General features: G+C 44.3%; 1 long non-coding RNA gene across 1 annotated transcript; it reads right to left on the bottom strand.

Annotated features, from left to right (window-relative positions):
- Positions 1-5870: 5870 nt before the first annotated feature.
- On the bottom strand, positions 5871-8151 carry LOC117065556. Its single transcript, XR_004429970.1, has 2 exons — positions 7252-8151; positions 5871-6428 (listed from the first exon to the last, which is right to left on the bottom strand). It is a non-coding gene; the product is annotated as an uncharacterized LOC117065556 (long non-coding RNA).
- Positions 8152-11375: the final 3224 nt, after the last annotated feature.

Genomic DNA, 11375 nt, shown 5'->3' with positions numbered 1-11375 from the left:
ATTCTGCAAATTTCATTTACATAATGCAGCTTTTAGCACAAATGAAATGAGTCAGCATCAGGAAAGACAAACTGAAATATGACTTTCATGCCAAAGGCAATTATTTTTCTTTGTGTCAGCCTGCAGTGAGCAAGTGATCTTCTAAGTAACAGAAAATTTAAAACATAAAAATAGAGGCCAGTGTCCAGTTAGGTCACAAATACCTGTTGTGTCCAGAATTTTTAATTTATTTTTAACTATGCTAAGATACACAGAATATAAAATTTACCATCTTAACCATTTTGAGTATACAATCCAGTAGTGTTAACTACATTCACGTTGTTATGAACCAATCTGCAGAACCCTTTTCACCTTATAAAATGGAAACTCTGTACACATCAAGTAACAACTCCCTGTTCCCTTCTCCCCATGCCCCTGGCAACCACCCTCGTACTTTCTGCCTCTATGAATTTGACTACTGTAGGCACCTCATATGAGTGCATTCACACAGCATTTGTCTTTTTGTGACTGGCTCATTTCACGGAGCATAATGTCCTCAAGATTCATTCATGTTATAGCATGTGTCAGAATTTCATCCCTTGTTAAGGCTGAATAATATTCCACTGTGTAGACATGCCATATCTTGTTTATCCACTCATTCATTAATGGACTGTTAGGCTGCTTCCTCACTTTAGCTATTGTGAATAAAGCTACTATGAACATGGTTGTACAAATATCTCTTTGAGACTCTGTTTTCAATTCTTTTGGCTGTGTGCCCAGAAGTGAAATTGCAGGATCAATGGTAATTCGATTTTCATTTTTAAATTTTTTTGTAAAGATAGGGTCTTGCTGTGTTGCCCAGACTGGTCTCAAATTCCTGGGCTCAAGCAATCCCCCACACTCAGCCTCTCAAAGCACTGGAATTACAGGTGTGAGCCACCATGCTCAGCCCTATATTTAATTTTTTGAGGAGTTGCTATACTGTTTTCCATAGCAGCTACACCATTTTACATTCCCTGTGTACAGAATTTTACAAAACAGTTTATGAGTTTCAAAGAAATTTTAGGGTTTACTTTCCATCCTCAGTAACATTCTTCTTGAAGATTCTCATGGTGCTTTGTCTGTGGGAACTCTATGACACCCACCATGTTTTCCCTTGCAGTATAGTCATCTTATCTTCCCCACCTGTCAGGACCCTGAGAGTAGGTAGGATCTAGGTAGAATTCATCTCTAAAGACAGTGACCTGGATGAGTCTTCCAGCTTCCCTGGTTCCCCGTACATAGTATTGCAGGAAGTTATTGTATCTCTTGTAGGTTATCTGATAAGTAAGGAGAATAATGCCTCTCAACAAGATGTCTGAGAGGATGGGTCTAGATAATGTATCCTGAGTGCTTAGCACAGCACCAGGGACAATGGTATGTGCTAACTATTTTATGAAGCAGGAGAGTACAGACTTTTAATCCCTACAAACCTCTGTTTGTTTTCTCATTTGTAAAATGGATTGTTCTGAAGATGAAAAGGGATGACCTGTAAGAGGTTTACACAGTGTCACAAAGCAATTTGTGAGTGCTCAAAAAAGTAGCAGTTTTATTATTTATTTATTTATTTACTTATTTATTTTTGAGACAGAGTCTCGCTCTGTTGCCCAGGCTGGAGTGCAGTTGCACAATCTCGACTCACTGCAACCTCCACCTCCTGGGTTCAAGCAATTCTTCTGCTTCAGCCTCTGAAGTAGATGGGATTACAGGCACACACCACCATGCCTGGCTAATTTTTGCATTTTTGGTAGATTCGGGGTTTCACCATATTGGCCAAGCTGGTCTCGAACTCCTGACCTCGTGATCTGCCCACCTGGGCCTCCCAAAGTGCTGGGATTACAGGCATGAGCCACCATGGCCAGCCAGTTATTTTTATTATAACCAGTTTCTTGATTTATCTTAGTTCAATATTGATCTATTATGTTTCTTCTATCACTACATTTAAATATGCCCTGTCAAATCGTTCTGGTTCATCCCTTACCAACATTTTGGGCAGATTTCCTAATCTTCCTGTCACTTTCATTACTTAAAGCTCAGTTTCTGCAGTCCAAATCTGTGATTTCAATTCTTTTTTTTTTTTTTCTGTCTGAGTCTTGCCCTGTCACCCAGTCTGGAGTGCAGTGGTGGCAATATCTCAGCTCACTGCAACCTCCGCCTCCCAGGCTGAAGCGATTCTCGTGCCTCGACCCCCAGAGTAGCTGGGATTACAAGTGTTCGCCACCACACCTAGCTAATTTTATTTATTTATTTATTTATTTATTTATTTATTTTGAGATAGGGTCTTCCTCTGTCACCCAGTTTGGAGTGCAGTGGCATGATCTCGGCTCACTACAGCCTCTGCCTCCCAGGTTAAAGCGATTCCTGTGCCTCAGCCTCCCAAGTAGCCAGGACTATAGCCATGCACCACTACACCCAGATAAGTTTTGTATTTTTTGGTAGAGACAAGGTTTCACCATGTTGCCCAGGCTGGTCTCGAAATCCTGACCACAGATGATCTGCCCGCTTCTGCCTCCCAAAATGCTGGGATTACAGGTGTGAGCCACCGCGCCCGGCCCTGTGATCTGAATTCTATGTAAGCCCTATTTCTTCCTCCCTTTCCCCCTACTCAACCCTGGTAACAGGCCAGGCCTGTTACTGAAGGGGCTTAAAGTGGGAGACCATGAGTCTGTTCATTCACTCGGCTCCCATTCAACAGCTGGGATGCAGGTGGGAGGCATAGTCTGGTTCTGAGTTCCTCTGTACCATGGGCCTCTCTTCAAGGCTTCATTCATGTTGAGGGCTGGGCTGGAGTATAGGGAGGGCAGAGGGTCCTCATGTGAGTGATCTTCAGCCTGGTGCTGGGAAGTGCTCTGTCTTCCTGCTTCACATGGTGCATGGTGCTCCTGAGCCATCTTTACACCATTCTGATCCTCCATTATTCCTGATGATCCCTTGCAGAGGAGCACCTTTAGCTCCCTTTGGCCCAACCGGCTTTCTCTTTCTTCAAGCCTTCTCTAGCAGGGATGACTTTACTTGTGCGGTGACCTTATACAAAACTCCAAGCTCCTCCCGCTGTAACCTCTGAGCTCCCACTTGTAATGCCTGTGATGATTTTTCTCCAGGCACCAAAGGCTGAAAGGGACTCGGGTATCCCTATCTTTTGTCAAGCACACCTCATCACTGCTCCTTGTCATCTATTGGCCCAGGCCACTCCAGAAACCTCCAAGTGTGATGCAGTCACTGGTCTCTGCATTCACATACATTCCTTGGGAGGGTGCGAGGCATGGCAGAGTGACAGCTGTCAGGATTTGGGATCTCCCAGTGACCCTCCTGGTACCTTTCTACACTGGCAGCTGCAGGAAAACTGCAGGTCCCCAGCTTCCTAGAACCCCTGGACAGGGAGGAAGCAGTCCTCCTTTTTCCTGCCCTAGAAGCCCCCCTTTCTCCCCCTCCCACTACTTTCTTTGCACTGGGAGCTGGGGGGTGAGGCAGATGGTAGTGAAGACAAGTATAGAGAGGGAAGGGAGTAATGTCTCACTAAGAATTTCCAGCCAATCTTCCTATCCTTTCCTTTCCCTCTTTATCTTCTGCTTCTATATAGACTGTCTGTTGTGAGACTGGGAGAGTTCAGGGGCGATGGTTCAGGCTAACAGGGTTTGTTTGACTGCCCCTTTAAAACTCCTGTTGACTTCTGTGGCAGAAGCTTCCAGTCACCCATCCAATATCATTTTTCCATCTTTCTTTAAAAAAAAAAAAATAGCCAGCTGGGCCCGGTGGCTCACGCCTGTAATCCCAGCACTTTGGGAGGCCAAGGCAGGCAGATCCAAGGTCAGGGGATCGAGACCATCCTGGCTAACACGGTGAAACTCCCTCTCTACTAAAAATACAAAAAATTAGCTGGGCGTGGTGGTGGGCACCTGTAGTCCCAGCTACTTGGGAGGCTGAGGCAGGAGAATGGTGTGAACCTGGGAAGCAGAGCTTGCAATGAGAGCCAAGATTGTTCCACTGCACTACAACCTGGGGGACAGAGAGAGACTCCATCTCAAAAAAAAAAAGCCTATGTTGTTGGAGGTAGCTAAGCACCCAGCTAAAAGAATTACATTTCCCAGCCTCCCTTTTAGATAAGACCAAAAATATGTAAGCAGAACTTGGGCAGCTAATGTCAGTAAAAACCCCACAGAGATGGTTCAGGCAGGAGATATGACCCTCTGCTCCCTTCCTCTTTCTTCTTCTTGCCTGGAATATAGACGCAATGGCTGGAGCTCTGCGTCTGACCATCAAACATAGAAGCCACACACCGTAGTTGCAGAACCCAACCTCTAAGGGCAGTGTGCAGAATAAGTGAGATAGCCTAGGTAATGTGACTAGTACAGTGTCTGGCACACAGCACATGCTTAACAAATGCCCTCTGGTATTAATGCTAACCCTAAGGGAGAGCTCAAGAGAGTTCTGTCTGGCTTTTAATCTGTGCCTCCTCTCCAACATTTTCGTAAGTCACTGGAAGAGGGAAGGAATTCTGAGCCACATCTAGTTCTGCTGCTGACTTCTTACATGAGTTTGAATGTGTCTGGTAATGTTAAGAGCTTCCTTTCCTTGTTGGCAAAGTGAAAAAGAAAACAAAAACTCTCCTACCACAAAGAATGAGCATACTGGAATTTCATTTATTTTAATAGTCACTCTATTTTTGGCATGTGATACTGATTTTCCATATATAGTAATGACAAAGTTTTTCTGTCACATAAATTCAAGTGTAAAAAACGAGTTAAAAAAATCGACAAGGGATTTGAACACGTTCTTCAATAAAGGCTATCCAGCTGGCCAAAAAGAATAAGAAAAGATGGCCATGCGCAGTGGCTGCTGTAATCCCAACACTTTGGGAGGCCAAGGCAGGCAGATCATTTGAGCCCAGGAGTTCAAACCCAGTGTGGACAACAGCATGGCGAAAACCCATCTCTACAAACAAATACAAAAATTATCCTGTTGTGGTGGTGCAAGACTGTAGTCCCAGCTACTCGGGAGGTTGAGTAGTGAGGATCACTTGAGCTCAGGAGGCTGAGGCTGCAGTGAGCCATGATCACATCACTACACTCTAGTCTCGGTGACGGAGCAAGATCCTGTCTCAATAAAATAAGAAATTTAAGAAGTTCAGTATTATTCATCATCATGAAAATGTATACCACAAAAGATCCATTACATGCAGGCCAGAATGATGCAGCACAGTGTTTTAAAGGACTAATAGTATCAGTTGCTGGTGAGGATGTGGAGCAACAAGAACACTAATACACTGTTGTTGGGAATGTAAATTGGCAAAAAACACTTTGGAGAAACTATGAAATTATCTATTAAAAGTGAACAAATGCAGCCGGGCATGGTGGCTCATGCCTGTAATCCCAGCACTTTGGGAGGCTGAGGCGGATGGATCACCTGAGGTCAGGAGTTCGAGACCAGCCTGACCAACATGGTGAAACCCCATCTTTACTAAAAGTATTAAAAAAGTAGCCAGGTGTAGTGGCGGGTGCCTGTAATCCCAGCTACTCCAGAGGCTGAGGCAGGAGTATCACTTGAACGGGGGAAGCGGAGGTTGCAGTGAGCCAAGATCACGCCATTGCACTCCAGCCTGGGGGACAAGAGCGAAACTCCATCTCAAAAAATAAAAATAAAAAAATAAAAGTGAACAAATGCATTTTCCCATGACCCAGAAATTCCAGTCAGGTATACATCCAATGTAAATGCAGGCGTGTGTACACTACACATGCACAAAAATGTTGACAGCAGCATTACTCATAACCACCCCAAAGTGGAAACAACCCAAATGTCTATTCAACAATGTGATGCATAAACTGTGGTATCGTCAGACGACGGGACACTGTACACTTTTCTGTATACATATGTTTCTTTTCAATGAAAAGATTTAAAAAGAAGAGAGTTGACAAATATAATAATATTAATTTAAAAAGTAGTACAAGGACATGACAAAATTCATAATGGCTACACATGAATAAACTATGTTTGGGAATTGACGAATTGGATGAGTTAAAGGATTGGATGACAATCCCTCTTTGGATTCAGGGTGCTAAAATGATTAGCACAGACAGAAACTATTGTAGAGCTGGTGAATAAAAACATGGAGAGAAGAGGAGGTGGTGCCAGGCAGTGGCTAAGAGTTCAAGCTCTGAGTTGAAATTCCTGGATTGGAATCTTTGCACCACCACCTGCTGGCTCTGTGACCTTCGGCAAGTCACTTCACCCCTCTCCACTCAGTTTCCACAACTGTAAAATGAGAGTAGTGATGGCATCGATTTCCATGCCTCTCTCCTAGCTTCTGATGATGGGTGACAATCCTTGACCTTTCTTGGCTTGTAGATGCATCACTCCAATCTCTGCTTCCTTCTTCAGGTGCCACTCTTCCTCTCTGTGTGTGTCTCTGTTTCCTTATAAGAAAACCAGTCATATTGGATTAAAGGCCCACCCTAATGACCCTATTTTAATTGCTACAGTAGCCAAGAGGGCAAAGACCCTACTTCCACATAAACTTACATCCATAGGTATACGGGTTAGGACTTCAACATATTTTAGGGGAGGCACAATTCCACCCAAAACATGTAGAAAAGTTTAAAAAATTATAATAAATACCCATAAAACCACCACTAGATTCAGCAGTTGTTAACATTTTGCCACTTTTGCTTTTACTGTCAATCTATTTTTTTACTATCTCATCCCTAAAATACTTCTTCATGTATCTCCTAAGATTAGTCTTTTACACATCACATTAACATTACCATACCTGTAAAATTAACAATTCCCTAGTATCCACTAATAAATAGTTGCAGTAGATTGTATCATTACTCAAAATTATTGAATTTCCTCTTCCCTATAGGAAGATGACACACTCCTGCCCTATAATCTTAGCATTTGACCATATTGCTTCGGCAAACATACTGTGAGCAGCAAGATGCACACTGCACAGTACAGAAGCTTTTCTAATCATTTCCTGGGTTTTTGAATAAGACACAGGGATCAAGACAGCTATCAGGAATATACCCATAGTCAACTGATAGTACAAGTGACTTGAACAGGAAATAAACTTTTATTTTACAAACCACTAAAACCTAGGGTTGTTTGTAATTGCAGATTTCCACAGCGAATTTACAGCTGTTTTTAATGGTTTTTAGGCCAGTATCCAGTTAAGAGTTTTGCATTGTATTTGGTTATTATGTCTCTTAAATCTCTTATTCTGGAACAATCCCCACTTACCTTTTCTTTCCTTCTTTGTTTCTCCTCCTTTTTCATTTTCTTCGTTTTTTCTCCTAGCACACATGTTCAAAGATACTGTTCTTCTTGAAAAAATTTACTTTTTGAAGAAGCCAATTCAGTAATCTTAAATAATATCCCATATTCTGAACATGTCTATTATGTTCTTTTGGTGTGTTTTAACATCTTCCTCTAAGCCAGTACTTCTGGATCTTGGTTGAACCTTGACATCACTTTGGGAGTTGGAACAAAACGCTAATGCCTAGATCCCACCTGCAGAGGTTCTAATATAATTAGCTTGGGTGCAGACTGGGAATGGGGAGCTTTAAAATGCCCTGAGTTGATTTTAACGTATGGAGAAGGTTGTGACTCATTGATCTAGTGGTTAGATCAGTCTTCACCCATGATTCTGTACATGCCACACTGCAGGACATCAGGTGCTCTGTAAATTTAGGTTACATCACTGTTCGTGATGCTAAATTTGATGACTAGTTGAAAGTGGTGACAAATGTCTCCTTGTAACTGTATGTTTTTCTCTCTGTAAATCAACAAATAATCTGTGGGGCAATGTCATAACATTTTGGGACTATCCTGGTTCCCAAAAATCTTGTAAGTACTGCTTTTGGCATCCATTAGTGATCCTTGCTTGAATCGATTATTTCATAAATATTTACAAAAAGCTGACTTTCTATCATTCTGCATTTTAAACTAGCCAGCATTCTTATGTAAAGACTTCCCTTCCTCAACTGAGGGTTAACTGTAGTTCCCCATAAGAAGGCAAGGTAGGGCTAGGCGTGGTGGCTCACGCCTGTAATCCCAGCACTTTGGGAGGCCAAGGTGGGCGCATCATGAGGTCAAGAAATTGAGACCATCCTGGCCAACATGGTGAAACCCCATCTCTACTGAAAATACAAAGATTAGCTATTGGCATGCACCTGCAGTCCCAGTTACTTAGGAGGCTGAGGCAGGAGAGTCGCTTGAACCTGGGAGGCAGATGTTGCAGTGAGCTGAGATCGTCCAGCCTGGTGACAGAGCAAGACTCTGTCTCAAAAAAAAAAAAAAAAAAAGAAGGGAAGGTGGGTCAAGCACGCTGGCCAGCAGGGCACAGTGGCTCATGCCTGCAATCCCATCACTTTGGGAGGCTGAGGTGGGTGGATCGCCTGAGCTCAGGAGTTCGAGACCAGCCTGGGCAACATGGCAAAACCCCGTCTTTACCAAAAAAACAGAGAATTAGCCAGGCATGGTGGTTCACCTGTGGCCCCAGCTACTCAAGAGGCTGAGATGGGAGGATGGCTTGAGCCTGGGAGGTGGAGGTTGCAGTGAGCCGAGATCACACCATTGCACTCCAGCCTGTACCACAAGAGCAAAAGTCCATCTCAAAAAAAAAAAAAAAAAAAAGACTACTTCTGAGAATGGTTCTGAGTTCCTGAGAGCCCTTCTCTTGTGGACTGCACTGGGCCCTTTTACAACCTCAGAATGACTTTTCTTCTGGGTATCCATGAAATATCCCTTTAGCGTACCTTTTCCACAACAAGAAACTGTGGTTACTCCCTCGCTCCTCTGAAAATTATGACAGTGCTGCACTTGTCCTAAGAAACCTGGGGAAGCCTCAGCCACTCCCCTGGGACCCCATCAACTCTGCTCTGGCCCTGGCCCCGGCCCCAGCCATCTGTAACCTGTATCACCTTTCCCTCCCCGCTCCAGCTTAATGAATTCCAGTGAAGCAGCAGTGAAAAAATGTTTACCCTGCTGGGCGTGGTGGCTCATGCCTGTAATCCCAGCACTTTGGGAGGCCGAGGCAGGTGGATGATGAGGTCTGGAGATTGAGACCATCCTGACCAATATGGTGAAACCCCGTGTCTACTAAAATACAAAAAATTAGCCAGGCGTGGTGGCACGTGCCTGTAGTTCCAGCTACTTGGGAGGCTGAGGCAGGGGAATTGCTTGAACCAGGAGGCGGAGGTTGCAGTGAGCTGAGATGGTGCCAGCCTGGGCGACACAGCAAGACTGTCTCAAAAAAAAAAAAAAAAAATTTACCCAAGAGCAATTTATTTATTCATGATAACTGCATTGCACAATGAATCTATGAGATGGAGGTAAAGTAGCCACAAGCTTTTGCATTAGAGGGCGTTACGGGCTAGACCCATATTCACTTCATTTTCCCTATATGCTGGGGGATCATAAAGGTGATAGGGAGTCATCAAGGTGCTCTAAGGCAGGACCCATTTACAGAGAAGGCAATTAATACTCATGGTTACTGACTTGCCCAAGGTGTCTGAGAAAGCCAGAGAGGAAGACTCTATGTCTCTTGGGACTTTTTTCTGAAAGCACATTATCTATTTAGGGAATCCATGAATGGATTCTTATTTTCTCCCATACAAAGTCTTGGGTCTTAGGCCAGGCACAGTGGCTCACACCTTTAATCCCAACACTTTTGGAGGACGATGCAGATGGATTACTTGAGGCCAGGAGTTCAAGACCAGCCTGGCCAACATGGCAAAACCCCGTCTCTATTAAAAATACAAAAATTAGCCAGGTGTGGAGGTGCGCGCCTGTAATCACAGCTACATGAGAGGCTAAGGCACGAGAATTGCTTGAAGCTAAGTGGTAGAGATTGCAGTGAGCCAAGATCATGCCACTGTCCTCCAGTCTGGGCAACAGAGCAAGACTCTGTCGCAAAAACAAACAAACAAACAAAAACAACCAAACCAAAGTCTCGGGTCCTAGAATTTGAATTGGCATCAACACAGTCCTATCAGTTTTTCCTTCCAGGAGTATCCCCATTTTCCAGATGAGAACTGAGGCTCTTCTCTCACTTTTTGCTTGGGACAGGTACTGTGTTGGGCACTAGGAAGAGACAAGTGAACAAGATGGACTCCAAGAACATACACATTGTTTCAAGCAGAGCAGGAGCCCAGGGTTGAGCCCAAGTTGAAAACAGGCCGGGTGTGGTGGCTCACGCCTGTAATCTCAGTGCTTTGCAAGGCTGATGCGGGCTGATCACTTGAGGTCAGGAGTTCGAGACCAGCCTGGGTGATGGAGTGAGACTCCATTAAAAGAAAAAGAAAACAGTTGGAGTTCTTTAAGAGATGGTGCCAGATCCTCTTGAAGATCACAAACACCAAAAGAAGAGTAAGGACCTGCGCATTTCTCTGCTACACTTCCATGGGTGTGGTGCAGTGGAAATAGATGGGAAAGCCAGCTTTGTGTGACCCTGGGTGAATCACACTTCCTCCAGACTCTGCTTTCTCATTTGTAAAATAGCGCCTATTAAGATCCTCTCAGTTGCATGTAATATTAACTGAACTTGAACTAGTTCAAGCAAAATAGAGAAGCTGGGTTTACACAATCAAGGATGGACAGGGCAGAGTCGCCAACATTTTGGGGGAAAGTAGCCAGGGGCTGTACTACTGCGAGGTATGTCTTCCATTCTCTCTCATTGTTTTTGTATCCTTCTCTTTTTTTGCCTTTTGTTGTTGTTGTTGTTGTTGTGTTTGAGACAGGGTCTCACTTTGTTGCTCTGGCTGGAGGGCAGTGATCACAGCTTACTGTAGCCTCAACCTCCTGGGTTCAAGCAATCCTCCCACCTCAGCTTCCCAGGTAGCTGGTACTACAGGCATGTACCACCATGCCCAGGTAATTTTTGTATTTTTAATAGAAATGGGGTTTCACCATATTGCACAGTCTGGTCTCAAACTCCTGGGCTCAAGTGATCTGCCCGTCTCTGTTTCCCAAAGTGCTGGCATTACAGGCATGAACCACCATGCCCAGCCCTCTGTGGTTTTCTGAACACTGGTATCATTATCAGACTGGCTGACCCTGGGGAGCAAAGCCACAGGAAACCCTGGCCTGTAGATCACAAGGAGTGCTTCCACTGCTGCTCCGGTTAGACAAATCCTGGAGAAGGAATCCAGCTGGCCCCACTTGGTTCACGGACCCATCCCTGTTCCAATCATTGTGGCCAGGTGGTGTGGAGTATTCTGAGTAGCCCAGGATAGACTGGGGGCCAACTCAGTGAGTGGGAATGTTTACACCTTAGTTGGGGTGAGGAACTCTGAAATACTCTTAACTGGAAGCTCCTGAGTTGGCTTTATACCTGAGGGCTGTGCCCCCTTTCAGCTGTCCAG

This window comes from Trachypithecus francoisi, unplaced genomic scaffold, assembly GCF_009764315.1.
Source record: "Trachypithecus francoisi isolate TF-2019V2 unplaced genomic scaffold, Tfra_2.0 Lachesis_group2, whole genome shotgun sequence".
NCBI classification, from domain to species: Eukaryota; Metazoa; Chordata; class Mammalia; order Primates; family Cercopithecidae; genus Trachypithecus; species Trachypithecus francoisi.
The sequence above is the reverse complement of the archived record's forward strand: the minus strand, read 5'-3'. Positions and strand labels throughout refer to the sequence as shown.